Source organism: Myotis daubentonii, chromosome 7 (genome assembly GCF_963259705.1).
Source record: "Myotis daubentonii chromosome 7, mMyoDau2.1, whole genome shotgun sequence".
In the NCBI taxonomy this organism is placed as follows: Eukaryota; Metazoa; Chordata; class Mammalia; order Chiroptera; family Vespertilionidae; genus Myotis; species Myotis daubentonii.
The window spans coordinates 75,522,391-75,539,813 of NC_081846.1; the positions used below are offsets into that span (position 1 = coordinate 75,522,391).

At 39.0% G+C, this 17,423-nt stretch overlaps 1 protein-coding gene and 1 non-coding gene across 2 annotated transcripts in view; one reads left to right on the forward strand and one right to left on the reverse strand.

Annotated features, from left to right (window-relative positions):
* The window catches only part of THSD7B (thrombospondin type 1 domain containing 7B), a 747,617-nt gene that overhangs the window by 188,923 nt on the left and 541,271 nt on the right, over positions 1 to 17,423 (reverse strand). The gene's annotated exons all lie outside the window — the stretch shown is intronic.
* On the forward strand, positions 12,500 to 12,604 carry LOC132238912 (U6 spliceosomal RNA). The gene has a single exon (XR_009453888.1). It is a non-coding gene; the product is annotated as a U6 spliceosomal RNA (small nuclear RNA).

The following is a 17,423-nucleotide window of genomic DNA, read 5'->3' on the forward strand; positions in this document are numbered from 1 at the left end:
AAAGGGGACCATAGAGGTGGTGGAGACTACCCTGGGGAAATCTGGGGAAAAGACCAAATAGGATAAGGGCACAAAACCCCAGAAAATCCAGGAAAGGCATTAGATAGGGGGAGAGCACTAGCATAGCCCCAGGAAAATCCAGTAAAGAGATTGGGTAGTTTGAAAGAAGGTCCGCCCTTTCCCAAACCGTCTCTGGGTGGCAACTGGGCACCATCAAGACTTGGCGGCAGATGTAAAGATGGGGAATATGGCACAGAGAAGTTAAGGAACTCGTCTAAGATCACACAGCTAAGAATTTGATGCCAACTCTGAGCAGAGGCCGAGCTGGACTATTGGAGCCTTGGGAGCCAGGGGTAATGGCATTGGAGCTCTGGTCCTGACCCTTCTTGGCCTGGTTTGCACAAGTGCAGGCCTGTGGCCCTGGGTTCTAGTCTTCTTCCACAGCCAGTCGGAGCTGAACCACTGTGGATGAGACATCAGGCATGGAGTATGGAGACAGATCAACAACAGATAAGGTCGACCAGCTTCTGCTACCGGACCCACTGGGAACCACGTCCTGGAGTACAGCAGCCTTTCAAAGGAGCTCTAATAAATCATCTCACCACTGCTCAAATCCTCTTTCATGAGCGTCCCTGAGATGCTTTTCCTGCGACACTGTAAGAACCTATTTCCAGACCAATCTTTCTCTGGTAACAGCATCATGATTAATAATGATATTAATAATAACAGCTATTGTCCTAACCGGTTTGGCTCAGTGGATAGAGCATCGGCCTGCGGACTGAAGGGTCCCAGGTTCGATTCCGGTCAAGGGCATGTACCTTGGTTGTGGGCACATCCCCAGTAGGAGATGTGCAGGAGGCACCTGATCGATGTTTCTCTCTCATCAATGTTTCTAACTCTCTAACCCTCTCCCTTCCTCTCTGTAAAAAATCAATACAATATATTTTTTAAAAAACAATAACAGCTATTACTTATAGAATGCCTAATATACACCAGGCATTATCTTAGGTCCACTGAATACATTATCTCAACAGCATTCATGCTTTCAAATGTTTTTTGTTGTTTTGTTTTGTTTTGTTTTTGCATCTATGGAAAGATTTGGAGCTTACCTATTAAGTTTCACCTAGTCAGTCCCCTTTATCTTATTCTTATCAAGAAATCTATTTATCCTTTTGCAATGATGACTTGACTGTAGCAAGTTATAAAGTATGTACATGTAGATTAGGACATCTACCTGGTCTGTGGAGGAATTAAACCTTAGTATGAGCTGTGTACTTAAGTGAGTCAGTCTGCTTACCATATTGATTCTGGAGCAGTAATTCAGTAACAGCCACTGAGCAAGTGACGCTTGAACCCTTGTGAGTAATCTAGGCATTGGGCACAAAACTCTTCTGCTTCTATGCCAATAAAGTATCATCTCTTGATTATGACTCCTTTCATAGCCTTTCTATAATGCCTTATATGGTATCTAGATGGGCTATAAAGTAGTTAATCAGAATTAATTAAAATGTATACTTAGTAATAAAGTGTAAACTAATTGTATGTTTTCTCCCCAATCTAACCATATACATTAGTGCTTCGTTCACTGCAATGGTGATAATTTTAGGAAGTTGTTTAAACTACCTGTCCCTTCCTCGTGGCAATCTAAAGGCTGCAGCTAATGTGTTAGCATTGAAGCATCTCTTACAAACTCGTTAGAGAAACACAGTCCTGTCTGGTTCATCATAAAGTAAAATAGAGCAGAACATTGTCATCTGCCCATTGCCTAGCCGACAATGAAACCCCTGTTCTTACTGTGAAAAGAGTTTAAAGTTTTCAAGAATGAAGGGCATTAAATACACACAATTAATCTTCCCGCTGCCATGTTTTAAACTTTCCAATATCAATTTTTGCCAGCTGTGATAGTTTCTTTCCTAACATCTGCTGGAGTAGGAAGGATGCACAGTGACTGTGCTGAAGCATAGTCATACTTTTTTAAATGATGAAGGCCAGTTGGATTATGAGAAATTCATGACTTACAAATGATATAAATTACAGAAAGATTGAAAATGGTCATAACTTACTTTTAATTAAGTAATAAGCCAGAGAAGATTTTCCAGTACTTTTGAATAATGTGCATTTCAAATGACAGGCAATGGCTCATGCAAGGAGGATCATATATTAAGTTAAAAACGTTCATATTTCATTTTTACAGCCTAAAGCACTTTCTAGTCAGTTTCTAGGCCGATTGCGTCTCCATAATTATTCAGTATTTTGTTTAGTTATGCTTATGGTTTGGTTTCCTAATATAAAAATGCCAATTCTAAAGTTTACAATTTGGCGGAAGGTGGCGGGTGAGTATGTCCACACAGCTTCATATTCATGTCACCAAACGTTCCAATTTTATGGATTATTTCCCCTGAAATTTATTGAATTTCTTATTTCAGATTCATGTAGACATGGATGGCTTTAATCACCACATGTAGAAAAATCACCATATTTTTTTTAAAAAGAAGTGAACAAATATACAGAGTTAGCAATTCCGTTTTCATCAAAAAGCCACTGAGAATGAATCAACCTGATACAGCCATGCTACTGAATCAAACTTCCCCCTTGATCTAGGAGCCAGGGATCAACTGTGCTTATCTAGTTCCTCTGAGCTATAAATTAAGCACCATAACGAAGCCATCAGGGCAGCAAATGTATGGCTAAATATGGAATCTGAACATAGAGTATCTAAATACACATGCTCGCAATTATAAAAATGCCATGGACTGGGTGGCTTACAAACAACAGAGATTTACTGCTCACTGTTTTGGGGGCTGGGAAGTCCAAGATCAAGGTGGTGGCAGACTCTGTATGTGGTGACTCCATTTCCTGGTTCACAGATAGAGGCCTTGTCCCTGTGTCCTCCCTGTTAGGAGGTCCAGGTAGCCCTCTGGGGTCTCCAGGATAAGGGCACTAATACCATGAGAGCTTCGTCCATATGTCCTCATCATATCCCCCAAAGCCCCACCTTCTAATGCCATCACAATTGGGAATTAGGGTTCAACATGGACTTTTGGTGAGCACAAACATTTGGTCAATAGCATGGCTATTACAAATTCAGAGTCTAGTTTTATCCTTCAGGAGCTTTTTATTTTAAAGCAACTCTATTTTAAAGCAACTCCATATCCAAATTTAAGTATATAAATCTCCTTAAAGGAGCAATTTTCACTATTATTTTTTTCACAAGTATGGGCTCTTATTTCATTTGTATACAAAATGATATTCATTTCTATTTATCCCTGCCATCTACTCACATTACAAAATGGTTTCACAATGTTGAACAGTCTAGTAGTATACTAGTAGGAGGTTTAGAAACATTCTGGAGGAATGCAGAGGAGTTATTACACGTGCCTTTCTTCATTAGTGTTGTTAAGAACCCACACCTATATGTGCATAATTCCAGTATGCCTTTAAGTTACTGGTGAAATACTAGAGAAATGTTTGCATGGGCTACATAGAACTAGGAAACAGGAGACACAGGGTATATGAGTGTATTGCTTATCTCATTTGAAGTCCACTTATTTAGCATATGGAATGAGGCAGTAGAAGGATGGTTATGCCAAATAACTTGCAAAATGGAATGATAACCCCCAAATGAAAAAGAAGCATCATAGAAGAGCTCTAGTCAAGGCAATTCATATCCTCAGAAGGAAAGGATTTGGTCATCTTTCTAAACATAAAAGAAGCTTTCTGATATTCAATTTAAAACATTGCTTAGCTTTTCTATCTCAATATAAGGCTCAACATGTTACTTAAAACTAGCGATGCTTCTATCAAATTAGATGTCAAAAAGAGTAAAATAAAGAGTGTAGAGTAGACGTTTTGGTTCACTCCTCAACAGGCACACCACCATCGGTGTAGGAAAAGGCTCCCCCAGCTGGCATACAGCAGCATTTCAAAATAGAATCTGCAGACCAGCCGCTCTGGTACCATCTGGGAACTTGTTTAGACTGCTATTCCCATTCCCCCAGAACTACTCACTCACAGAGTCTGCATTTTTAGGAGGATCTGTCACGTGATTCATATGCACATTAAAGTTAAGAAATACTGCCTACCACACCCATGTCTCATAAGTGGATTTTAGGCGTGCCTGAGACATGGATGTTACGAATTCAGAATCTGGTGTCTCAGACCATTCACTCATGCCAAAATCAGGTTTGAATGCACATCCCAATTTGCCAGACAAACATTATAGATTTCTATGTGTATCATGAAGTTTAAAAAATAAAAGTTTATACCCCTATGTTCATAGTAGCACAATTTACAATAGCTAAGATTTGGAAACAGCCTGAGTGCCCATTAGCAGAAGCAGATGAGTGGATTAAAACACTATGATACATCTACACAATGGAATACTATGCCACTATAAAAAAGAAGGAACTTTTATCATTTGCAACAGCATGGAGGAACCTGGAGAGCATTATGTTAAGCGAAATAAGCCAGTTGGAGAAAGATAAATATCACATGATCTCACTCATAAGTGGGATATAATGATCAACATAATTTGATGAACAAAAATAGATCCAGAGACAAATGGCAGGGGAAGTAAGGGGTTAGAGAGCAACCAAAGGACTTGTACGCATGCATATTAGCATAAGCAATGGACACAGACTCTGGGGTGGACGGGGCTTGCCCCGGGTGGGAATGGCTGGGGCTCTGCTTCCAGGAGAACCCAACCTAAGATAACACCATTACCAGCTTCCAACATGCTCTTTGGGAGCCAGGAGGGTGGCAAAGAGAGACAGGCAAAAATTGAAACTAAAAGTAAATGAGAAAATCATACAATAGAAAAAGGAGAGCAAGGAAAGGTAAAAGGGAGGAGTGGGTCAGGGAGGGGCAAAGTATACTATTAAATAGGTGATCAGAAAAGACACATTAAAAGTTTAAAAAATATAAATACAGTATGCAGTTCACATGTCCTTTTAAATAAACAAAAAATACAATTTTAGATCAATAATAACTTCAATTTAGTTGTATTCCCTTGCTCCAACAACAGAGCAATGCAACAACAATGTCACTGTTGGTCATTCTAGTTAATGACACATGGTCCCTACTGGCCCCAATTAAAAGAGTGATTTCAAGGGTAAGCTTAAGTCAAACGTCTCTCCTTATACCACTGCTCAAATTCATTTAGTTCAGGTCTAAGGGTGACAAGATTGTGTCTATTAGGGTGGAAGTTAGCTTTGTACAATTCTGCTGATTTGTAACATTCTTTGAAAGCAGACGTTACAATTGCTTCCATACTTGCTTTCAGCACAGGAGATAAACACAGTTACCTTGTTATCTAAGAGAAAGAGATTTCTCTTCAGGGAGGAAAGCAACAACTTCAATCTGCCTTGGGCTGTCTTTACTTAAATGACAGGGGAGCATGATTTTAATCCAAGGTAGAAGGAATTTACTAAGTAGCTTCCAGAGAAAGGGCATTAGAATAAATCCAAATATCTAATTTCATTAAAGAATGCTTGGAGAATTGTAAATTGAAAGGCAGTTTCTGTTAAAAGACACCAAATTGGACATGAATCAATTGATCTATATGATCATCCAGTGAAAGTGAAATTATCATTCTTTATGAGGAGGCCTGTGTGAGGGCTGAGGAGATAGAAAGATAAAAGAAGCTCTGCCTCCAGGCTCAGCAGCAGGTTCCCTGGCTTGAGGGCTTTGCTGACTGAGCTTAAAGAAGTGTGGCCAGAACCAGGTCATGATATCTCTTATAAAATACACTAGAGGCCAGGTGCACGAAATTTGTGCACTAGGGTGATGGGGGTCCCTCAGCCTGGCCTGTGCCCTCTCACAGTCTGGGAGCCCTTGGGGGATGTCTGACTGACAGCTTAGGTCTGGAGAGTGGGCCTAAGCCGTCAGACATCCTTAGCGCTGCTGCGGAGGAGAGAGAGGCTCCCATCAATGCCGCTGTGCTCGCCAGCAGTGAGCCTGGCTTCTGGTTGGCACTCCCCTGTGGGAGTGCACTGACTATCAGGGGGAAGCTCCTGCATTGAGCGTCTGCCCCTGGTGGTCAGTGCATGTCATAGTGACCAGTAATTCTGCCATTAGGTCGATTTGCATATTAGTCTTTTATTATATTATTAGAGGCCCAATGCATGAGAATTTGTGCAAGAGTAGGCCTTCCTTCCCCCAGCTGCCAGAACCAGCTTCCCTCTGGCACCTAGGACCCAGGCTGCCAGCACCAGCTTCCTTCTGGCTTCCGGGACCTGGGCTGCTTTCCTCCTCCTTCTGCCAGTAGGCACCCAGGACCCCGTTGACTTTCCTCCAGCCCCGGCTTTTGTCAGGAAGGACGTCCGGAAGACATCCAGTTTAATTAGCATATTACCCTTTCATTATCATAGATTATATAGGATTATATAGTTTGCACTTTATCCCAAAGGTAACAAGAGACCATGAAAAACTTTAAGTATGAAAGATTTGTGACTTGGAGAGGTTACTGAGACTGCTGTGCGAGGAATAGAGTGTGTATAAGTGTGTGTGGGGGGCGGGGGTGGTGGGGGAGGCAGAGGAGATTAGAAACAGAGGGGATAATGGTTATGGTGGTTGCTTAGGAGAGAGGTGACAGAGTCCAGGAGAGGTAATCAGTGCTCATACTTGCTCTCTTTAGAAACAGAGATGAGGCTTGGGAGTAAGTAGCAGGCACTGCTCTAAGGTGACATGAGAAGTGCTGAAGCAAACATTTAATGCATCCATATGGCTTTCATACTTCTTTTCATGGTGTCAGGCAGGTCATATGTCAAGTCATTATCTGTAATTACATACTATCTTTATTTATGAACCATGCAAGAACTTACAAATTAAAATGAAATGCCAATTATCTACTGAAGCTGAATATATGCCTATCCTATGAGCTAGAAATTCTACTCTTATATGTGTACCCAACAGAAATACACAATTCTGAGCACCAAAAATATGTACAATAATGGTCACAGCTGTGTTATTTGTAATAGCCCAAACTGGGGGGAAAAATCAAGTGTCCATCCATCAACAATGGAAATGGATAAAATGTGGCATGTACAACAAGATAATAGGATTAACCAAGACATGACATAAAGCAATAAAAATGAACAACAATGACCCATATACATGCTGTCCACAAGAGACCCACATTAGAACAAAGGACTCATACAGACTGAAAGTAAAGGGATGGGAAAATTTTTTTCAGGAAAATGGAAATGAAAAATAAGCTGGGGTAGCAGTACTTAAATCTGACAAAATAGACCTCAAAGTGAAGGACATAACAAGAGATGAAGGCCACTTCATAATTCTAAATGTATCAATACAACAAAAGGCTATATAACTCTGGTAAATATATCTCCTTAATACAGGAGCATTTAAATACATATAAAAACTAAACTTCTGGGGGATATCAAGGGAGAGATCTACAGCAATACAATCATAGTAGGGGATTTTAATAACCTACTGACATCACTGGATACAGCTTCTAGACCAGCGGTTCTCAACCTGTGGGTCGCGACCCCTTTGGCGGTCAAACAACCCTTTCACAGGGGTTGCCTAAGACCATCCTTCATATCAGATATTTACATTACGATTCATAACAGCAGCAACACGAGTTATGAAGCAGCAACGAAAATAATTTTATGGTTGGGTCACAATATGAGGAACTGTATTTAAAGAGCCAGAAGGTTGAGAACCACTGTTCTAGACAACAAATCAACAAGGAAACAGAAATCTTAAATGATACTCTAGAATAGATGGAATTGATATTTTCAGAACATTCGACCCCAAAGCTACAGAATATACATTCTTCTCAAGTGCACATGGGACATGTTTAAAGATAGACCACATATTAGGACATGAGCTAACTCTCTACAAATTCATGAAGATTTAAATCATATCAAGCATCTTCTTAGACCATAGTGGCATTAAATTAGAAATCAGGTCCAATAAAAACACTCAAAAACAATCAAATACATGGAGGCTCAATAGCATGCTATTAAATGAGTGGGTTACCAAAGAAATCAAAGAAATAAAAAACACCATGAAAATGAACACACAATAATACAAAACCTCTGGGACACAATGAAAACTGTCCTGAGAGGGAAATTCATGCACTAGAGGACTATCTCAAAAAAAGCAAAACAACATCATCAATAACAAAAACCTACAAGGAAGACTGGTAATAAGTTACCTAACTACAACTTAAAGAATTAGAAAGAGAACAACAAGAAAAGACCAGAACAAGTAAAAAGAAGGAAATAATAAATAGATGACTGAGAGACCAAAAAAAACAAAACAAAAAAAACAAAAAACAACTATAATACAAAAGATCAATAAAACCAAGAGCTGGTTCTTTAAAAGGATAAACAAGATTGATGGTCCTCTAGCCAGGCTAACCAGAAAACAAAAATAGAGGGCCCAAATAAACAAAATCAGAAATGAAAGCAGAAAAGTAACCACTGAAAACGCAGAAATAAAAAGAATTGTAATAAAATACTATGAATGACTTTATTTCAACAAATGGGACAACCTGGATGAAATGGACATATTCCTAGAAAAATATAACCTTCCAAAACTCAATCAGGAAGAATCAGAAAACCTGAATAGGCAGATAACTGCTGATGAAATTGAAGCAGTAATAAAAAAATTTCCAGCAAACAAAAGCCCCAGTCGAGAAGGATTCACAGAGGGGTTTTACCAAATATTCAAAGAAGAACTAATACCTCTATTCCTCAAACTATCCCCAAAAATTCAAAAGGAAGGAACACTTCCAAACTCTTTCTATGAGGCCAGAATCACTCTAATTCCCAAACCAGATAAATACACCACAAAGAAAGAGAACCACAGGCCAATATCACTGATGAACATAGACACTAACATCCTCAACAAAATTTTAGTAAACCGGATCTGGCTATACATTAAAAAGATTACACATCATAACCAAGTGGGATTTATTCTGGGGATGCAAGGCTGGCACAATAGTCACAAATCAATAAATGTGATACATAACATAAACAAACTGTAAGACAAAAATCACATGATCATATCAATCAATGCAGAAAAAGCATCTGACAAAACCCAACACCCTTTTTTGATAAAAACTCTCCACAAAGTGGGAATAGATGTAACACACCTCATAACAAAGGCCATATATGACAAACCTATAGTCAACATCATACTCAAAGGGCAAAAGCTAAAACCATTTCCCCTAAGAATAGGAACAAGACAGGCATTCCCTCTTTCACCACTCTTATTCAATATAGTTCTGGAAGTCTTGGCCATAGCGATCAGACAAGAAATAAAAGGCATCCAAATAGGAAAGGAGGAAGCAAAACCCTCATTATTAGCATATGACATGATACGGTACATAGAAAACCCCAAAGACTCCATCAAAAAACTACTCGATTTAATAAATTAATTCAGAAATGTAGAAGGACACAAAATTAACTTTCAAAAATTCATAGCATCTTTGTACACCAATAATGAACTCTCAGAAAGAGAAACTAAAATAAGATCCAATTTATAATTGCAAAAAAAACAATTAAGATACTTAGCAATAAACTTGACCAAGGAGGTAAAAGACGTGTACTCTGAAAACTACAGGACATTGAAAAAAGAGATAGGAGAAGATATAAACATGTGGAAGAATATACCATGTTCGTAGATTGGTAGAATCAACATCATTAAAATGTCCATGCTACCCAAAGCAATCTATAGATTCAGTGTAACCCCTACTAAAATACTAATGGCATATTTCACAGACCTAGAAAAAACTCTCCAAAAATGTACATGGAACCAAAAATGACTCTGAATAGCTGCAGCAAACTGGAGAAGGAAGAACAAAGTTGGAGGAATCACAATACCAGATATCAAGTTATACTACAAAGCCACTGCATACAAAGCCTGGTATTGGCACAAGAATAGGCATATAGATAAATGGAACAGAACAGAGAACCCAGAAATAAACCCAAGCCTAATTATGCTTAATTAATATTTGACAAAGGAGGCAAGAGCATACATTGCAGCAGAGATAGTCTCTATAATAAATGGTGTTGAGAAAATTGGACAAGTATATGCAAAAAAATAAAACTAGATCACCAACTTACACCACACACAAGAATAAACTCAATGTGGATATAAAAGATTAAAATGTAAGATGTGAAACCATAAAAGTCTTAGAAGAAACCATAGCCACCAAAATCTCAGACATCTCTCATAGCAATATGTTTACCAATACATCGCCCAGTACAATGGAAACTAAGGAGAAAATAAACAAATGGGACTACATCAACATAAAAAGCTTCTGCACAGCAAAAGAAATCATCATCAAAATAACAAGAGAGCCTACTTGGCAAACATATTTGCCAAGGATACATCTGATAAAGGGTTAATCTCTAAAACACATAGGGAACTCAGGCAACTTAACAAAAGGAAGATAAACAATCCAATTAAAAAATGGACAAAGGATCTAAATAGACACTTCTCAAAGTGAACATACAGAAAGCCACGAGGCATATGAAAAAATGCTCAAAGTCACTAATCATCTGAGAGATGCAAATCAAAACGACAATGAGATATCACCTCACACCTGTCAGAATGGCTATCATCAACAAATCAACAAATGACAAATGTTGGTGATGTTGTGGAGAAAAGGGAACCCTAATGTACTGCTGGTGGGAATGCAGACTGGTGCAGCCACTGTGGAAACAATATAAATTTTCCTCAAAAAATTAAAAATGGAACTCCCATTTGACCCAGTCATCCCACATCTAGGAATATACCATAAGAAACCTGAAACACTAATCAGAAAGAATATATGGACTCCTGTGTTCATATCAGTGCAATTTACAATAGCTAAGACTTGGAAACAGCCTAAGTGCCCGTCAGCAGATAAGTGAATAAAAAAGCTATGGTACATTTACACAATGGAATACTATGTGGTAATAAAAAAGAACTCTTACCATTTGCGACAGCATGGATGGACCTGGAGAGTATTATGCTGAACGAAATAAGCCAGTCAGAGAAAGGTAAGTATCACATGATCTCACTCATATGCAGAATCTAATGAACCAAATACACTGATGATCAAAAATAGACCCAGAGATATAGAAGCATGAACAGACTGTTGAACCTCAGAGGGAAGGCAGGGGAGGGTGGGTGGGAAGAGATCAACCAATGAACTTGTGTGCATATATGCATGACCTATGGACATAGACAATGGGGTGGTGAGAGCCTGGGGCACAGGATGCGGGGGAGAGGGGAGGGCAGGGGACGGGAGTAGGCTGGGAGTGGTTATTGGGAGAAAAAAGATAACCTATGTAATACTTTCAACAATAAGTATATATTTTTTAAATGAACAACATATCACAACATGGATGAATCTCACAAACAAGTTGAGGAGAAAAACAGGCAGACACAAAGTAATTCAAAGTACAAACTCCATTTATGTCAAGTTTTTTCTCTGTTAGCACTAACTTATAGTGTCCAAATACTGAAAAGTAGTTCTACATGGTGGAAGTGGTGGTGAAGGAGGTGGAGTACAAAGGGGTCCCTGAATACTGATAATACACAGTCTGCCCTCCATATCCACAGGTTTCCCAGTCACAGATTCAATGAATCACCACAGATCAAAGATTTTCAGCCCAGCCAGGACAGCTCAGTCTGGTTGAGCATCACCCTTTGCACTGAAAGGTCACTGGTTCAATTCCCAGTCAGGACGCATACCTGGGTTGCAGTTCAATCCCCGGTTGGGGTGCATACAGAAGGCAACAGGTCAATGTTTCTGTTTCACATCAATTTTTCTCTTCCTCTCCCCTCCTCTCTGTAAGCATGTCCTCAGTTGCAGATTAAAAAATATACATTTGGGAAAAAAGTTCTGTTGTTGCTGACGTGTACGTGTAGTTAGGCCTAGGTTGGTTGCATCTGTGCTGAACATGTACAGACATTTTTCTTGTCATTATTCCCTAATAAATTCAGTATAATACCTATTTGCATAGCATTTGCATTGTGCTGGGTATTATAAGTAATCTAGAGATGTTTTAAAGTATATGGAAGGATGCCCACAGGTTATATGCAAATACTACACAATTTTATGTAAGGGATTTGAGCATCCATGAATTTTGGTATCCCCAGGAAGGTCTTAGAACAAATCCCTGTGGATACCAAGGAATGACTGTTATTTCTTGACGTGGGTGGTAATTGGATGGAGAGGTTCACTTTGCGAAAATTCCTAGAGCTCTACCCATAATGATTTGTGTATCTTTTGGTTACACTCCTTAATTGAACCATTTATATGAAGACCTTAAGAATCACAAATTCCTAGGAAATTAGTTATAAATATGTAAAGAGTTATATTCCCTTTTGCCACCAGAAAAATTGCAATGCCGAATAAGTTGTTTAGAAATAAAATGAAACAGACTTGCATAGAGGAAGCAATGACAGCAGCTTTTACTATGCCTTCAAGCTGAGTTATTACAACTAAATTATAGGACTTTAAATGTTTTAGTAGACTGTTTGCTTCGGCAGCACATCTACTAAAATTGGAGCGATACAAAGAAGATTAGCATGGCCCCTGCGTAAGGATAACATGTGAATTTATGAAGCATTCCATATTTTTAAAAAAAGTTTCAGTATATAAATACAAAAAGAGAAGCAATTTGCCCAATTTAGTTGTAAAAGGCAATATGGTATAGGTGAAAGCCAACTGAATTTGAACCAAATTATGTGTTAGAGACTAAGGAAAAAGAACCCCACCTAATATTTATCAAGCACTTACTATATGCCAAACAAGGAGATAGGATATTTATATTTATTTTCATTTTATATGAATACAATAGTCTTATGAGGTAGTTGCCATTGTTATACCCATTTGACAGATTTTAAAACTGAGACCAAGAAAGGGTAAATACTGTCCTCACTTTCCCACAGCAAGTAGATGGCAGGGCAGCATTTGACCTCAGACCTGATTGACTCTTAACCCCTTATATTCATCAGTGGTGAAGTTGGGCAAGTCATCTCTGTGGCCTTAGTCTCCCCTTCTGTAAAATGAGAGGGTCTTCCCGGATTGCTGAGTGGCCAACTGTGGTTGTGTTCATTGCTTAGATTGGAAAGGGCAGGCTAAAGATAAAATCCTTTCCAGAGCTAAATTCAGAGAAAATGGTAGCCTCAGTGCCAAGAATTTTCATTCGGGCAGTGTTCACCAACTTGCCTAATCAGAAGAACCAGTACAAACCACCTCTGCTAACAATACACTGTAACTGTACTGGCCACAGTCTCAGAGCAGGACCTGGGAAACTGCTACATACTGACTTTCCTCCAACCAACAGTGATTTTTCTGTGCAGTAATGGTTTAGAAAAATAGACTACGGATTTCAAAAGATTTTGACAAGCTTCTCAGAGAGACTATGTTTATCTTGACTCTTAAGTCATGTTGAAAATATATATCATGATCCAACAAATGCTTTTCTGCAGGGATCTATGGTAGGATCTCGTCGGGATCTAGGTAATTTGTTTTCTGGTGATTTAATATAGGGACAAAGCTTGAAAATCTAAAGCATACAAATTTGCCACTGGCAGATACATCAGTCCTGGCGCTCTCATGCACAGCGTAGTGATTATAGTCAATTATAACTAACTAGAGTCCTGAGGCATGAAATTCGTGCAAGAGTAGGCCTTTCTTCCCCCAGCTTCCGGTACCTGCTTCCCTCTGGCACCTGGGACCCAGGCTTCCCTCGCAGGCCCGGCTTTGTCCGGAAGGTGGTCCAGAGGAAGTCTGGTCTAATTAGCATATTAAACTTTTATTATTATAGATTATAAACTTCAAAGTGGTTAAGAGACTAGATCTTAGCTGTTCTCAAAGCAAAAAGGAAATGATGTCATGTGACTAGAGAGATGTGTTAGATAATGCTCTGGTGGTAATCAAATTGTAACATATAAATTTATCAAATTAACACACTGTACATCTTAAACTTACAGTGTTACATGCTAATTGAATCTCAGTCAAAAAAGAATTAACATGCCATTTATTTTATTTTATTTTTTAAAATATATTTTATTGATTTTTTTACAGAGAGGAAGGGAGAGGGATAGAGAGTTAGAAACATTGATGAGAGAGAAACATCCATCAGCTGCCTCCTGCACACTCCCCACTGGGGATGTGCCCGCAACCAAGGTACATGCCCTTGACCAGAATCGGACCTGGAACCCTTGAGTTTGCAGGCCGACGCTCTATTCACTGAGCCAAACCAGTTAGGGAAGCATGCCATTTAGAATCTTACTTTAAATAGGTCTTAAGCAAGTTATTCTTTTAAGAAGGCGCTGTACTCCCATCAGTTAACCATTTATTTTCTAACATGAATGCTTAGGCCTGGCTGGGTGGAGCGTCATCCTGTACACCAAAATGTTGTGGGTTCAATTCCTAATCAGGGCACATACATCGGTTACGGATTAGATCCCTGGTCAGGGTGGGTACTGGAGGAAATCGATGGCTATTTCTCTCTCAGATCAAAGTTTCTCTCTCCCTTCCTCTCTCTAAAATCTATAAAAAGCATATTCTCAGGTGAGAATTTAAAATATGTTTGGTATAACGAAATGTTTGTGGTTAAAATCATATCCGTTTTCTTTCAAGGCACTACAGAGGGACATTTCCATTCTGTATTGAACCTTTAAATGACAGGCTGATTCAGAAAAGATATAAAAATTAGGTTCTGCCAATATTTTCTCTAGAAAAGTACTTAAGAATTTCTACTTGAAGTACTTGATTAAGAAGACAGTATTTCAAAACTGCAAATACAGGTGATGTGATTTTCTGCTAAGCTGATGTTATCTAAAATGCTATTTCAGGAGTTCAAGAGTTCAGGGCCCAAGGATAATATGAGATATGGGAGCACATTGAGAGAATTCCAGAGACAAAGTGTTAAAAAATGTGCCAGCTTCCCAATTTTGCAGCCAACCCCAACTCAGCAAATCCTAAAATCCCTGCTTAGGGACAGCATTTGTGACATTTGCCAAGCCTGTCTAGTATAGAACAGTCTAGAAGAGCATAGAATATCTTGAATAATAAGTAAACATGAGTTTGAATACATGCAGAGCAGCAACGCCCCATATTTAAAAACACAATAAAATGCAAGACAGAGTGGACACCAGGTATAGGGAAACTGCTTCTCATGACGGACTTCGGCAGCTCTCAAGAAAAATGATCAAAGTTGCAAAAGATTTTAACAAGCCGGAGGCTTTGGAATGATCAAGAATAGGGGATAAGTAAACACAAATGTGGGAAAGAGGAATCTCTTAGGAAAAAACATTTTTTCTTAGACATGGTGACAGGGCAAAAACAAAAAAGAAAAACTGCCTCTCCTCCGAGCCCTACTCAGCTCAACTAGCACCATGTCGTGGCCGGAGAGCAGAGAGCTAGACTTGGCAGCCAGACACAGAGGATGCAGACAGAAGAACACTCACCCTTAGGAGCCCTTTCAGGCTGCTGCTGACATGGGTGTTGTGTACCTGGGCATTAGGATGTTAATTACCATGTTGGGGAAAGGTCAAATGTTTTAGGAGTATGTGCCTCTATTAAATCACCTTACATAACACTGAGAATAAATCACTCTGCATCCCTTAATTCTGTGACATAGGACATTTCATACTTAAAAAGTGAAGCCACAATCCCCCCGCTCCCTGCAGAGCCATGCAAGAACAGCCCACCTGAATGTACTTAATCATGGGTGGGCTTGGGCTGCCTTCCACGTTCAGGCTCAAGAAGAAGAACTTCTTGCTCCATTGCAGTCTGGGGCTCCTGCCAAAGTCCTAAGTCCAAAGTGATCAGGCTGTGCAGGAGTGATTTGAATTAGGTGAGAATAAGTGTGAGTGTGGCTAGCTGAAAAGAGGAGGCCGACATTGGGCACACTGAATTGAACCTAATGTCGACGTCCTTTCCTGGGTAAACACACATTCAGACAGAATGGCAGCTATCCTATTTCCATACCCTGTGTTGCTAATAATTAATGAAGCAGTCCTAAAATAAGCCAAAACGATCTCTGTATAGAAACCCTTTCTCATCTGAAAGCCTAAGGAAGAAATGTTCATGTTAAAATGTTTCTGTATATATTTGAAGAAAAAAGTACTCCTGAAAACATTTTTTCCCTGCTATGAAAAATAAAGTGCTATGAAAAATAAAATGCATTTTACTCATCATTTCCAAACTTAGGCCACATCTCTTTAGGAAGAAGGCACACCTTTAAAATAGCATTTTTTCTAGAGATCACACATATTTAGTTTGTATCTGTTCAGTCTGTTGCAAGAATAAAAACTCTTTCAAAAATGTATTTGAATGGAGAGCATGCATTTGTAAAAGTATAGGTAATGAATCTCAACCTGAGATTTTTATTCAAACACACTGTGAAAACAAGATTTGCAACAGATAAGCACAATATAATTTCATGGAATTCTCTTGCCTTCAATTGTGTGAAGAACTCATAAAGGGAAATGCAAGTCCAATGAAGCTTTAATGTCCCCATATTTAATTTTCTGTTAAGCAGAATTCCAAAAGAAAGAAAAAGTCTCACAAAAATATATAGCACAAGTGCACTTAAATCCACCCAACACATTACAGATGGCAACAAATTAAAATGCATTGTGTATTTTATTATGCTCAGTAGTGTCAAGGGCATCAACCAACTGATCTGATAATCCATTAAACTATTTAGAAGAAGTTTCCCACTTAGATGAGAGCTTTGGGTGAACGGCATGCTGCAGCAATTTAGCATCACAAATATATTTAGCAGAAAGCTATTCAAGTATTGCTGTGCTATTGGCACTTCTAGAGAAAGCTATCTTGTTGATGGGTTTTGGTATCAAAGAGAGGCTGTTTAATGAGAGATTATAAACGTTGATTTCACTAACAGATTCAGAACAGTATACACGTTATAGTAACCAACCTTTCCTTGCACATCACTGAGTTAGATTTCAATGGGATCTAAACACCAGGATTTTTCAGGCAAGTTTTTTAAAATATATTTTTATTGAATTCAGAGAGGAAGGAAGAGGGAGAGAGAGAGAGAAACATCAATGATGAAAGAGAATCATTGATCGGCTGCCTACTGGGGATTGAGCCCACAACCCGGGCATGTGCCCCCTCGACTACAATCGAACCTGGGGCCCTTCAGTCTACAGGCTGATGCTCTATGCACTGAGCAAAGCAGCTGGGGCTCAGGCAAGTTCTGAAAGACCCTGGGCAATAATATTTTGGAGGTTCTTATTTCTTTTCTCTAGAAGAGTTAATGTTTTTGAGAATTCAAATGAAACATCACAGCATAAGAGACCGGAGTTCTTACATATTTTGTCTTTCTATGGAACTGCCTACCCACCAATCCAAAGAGAAGGCTTCTTCTCAAATAAAGCATCCAATGGATATAATTTGACAGTCCACTAGGGGTTTGAAC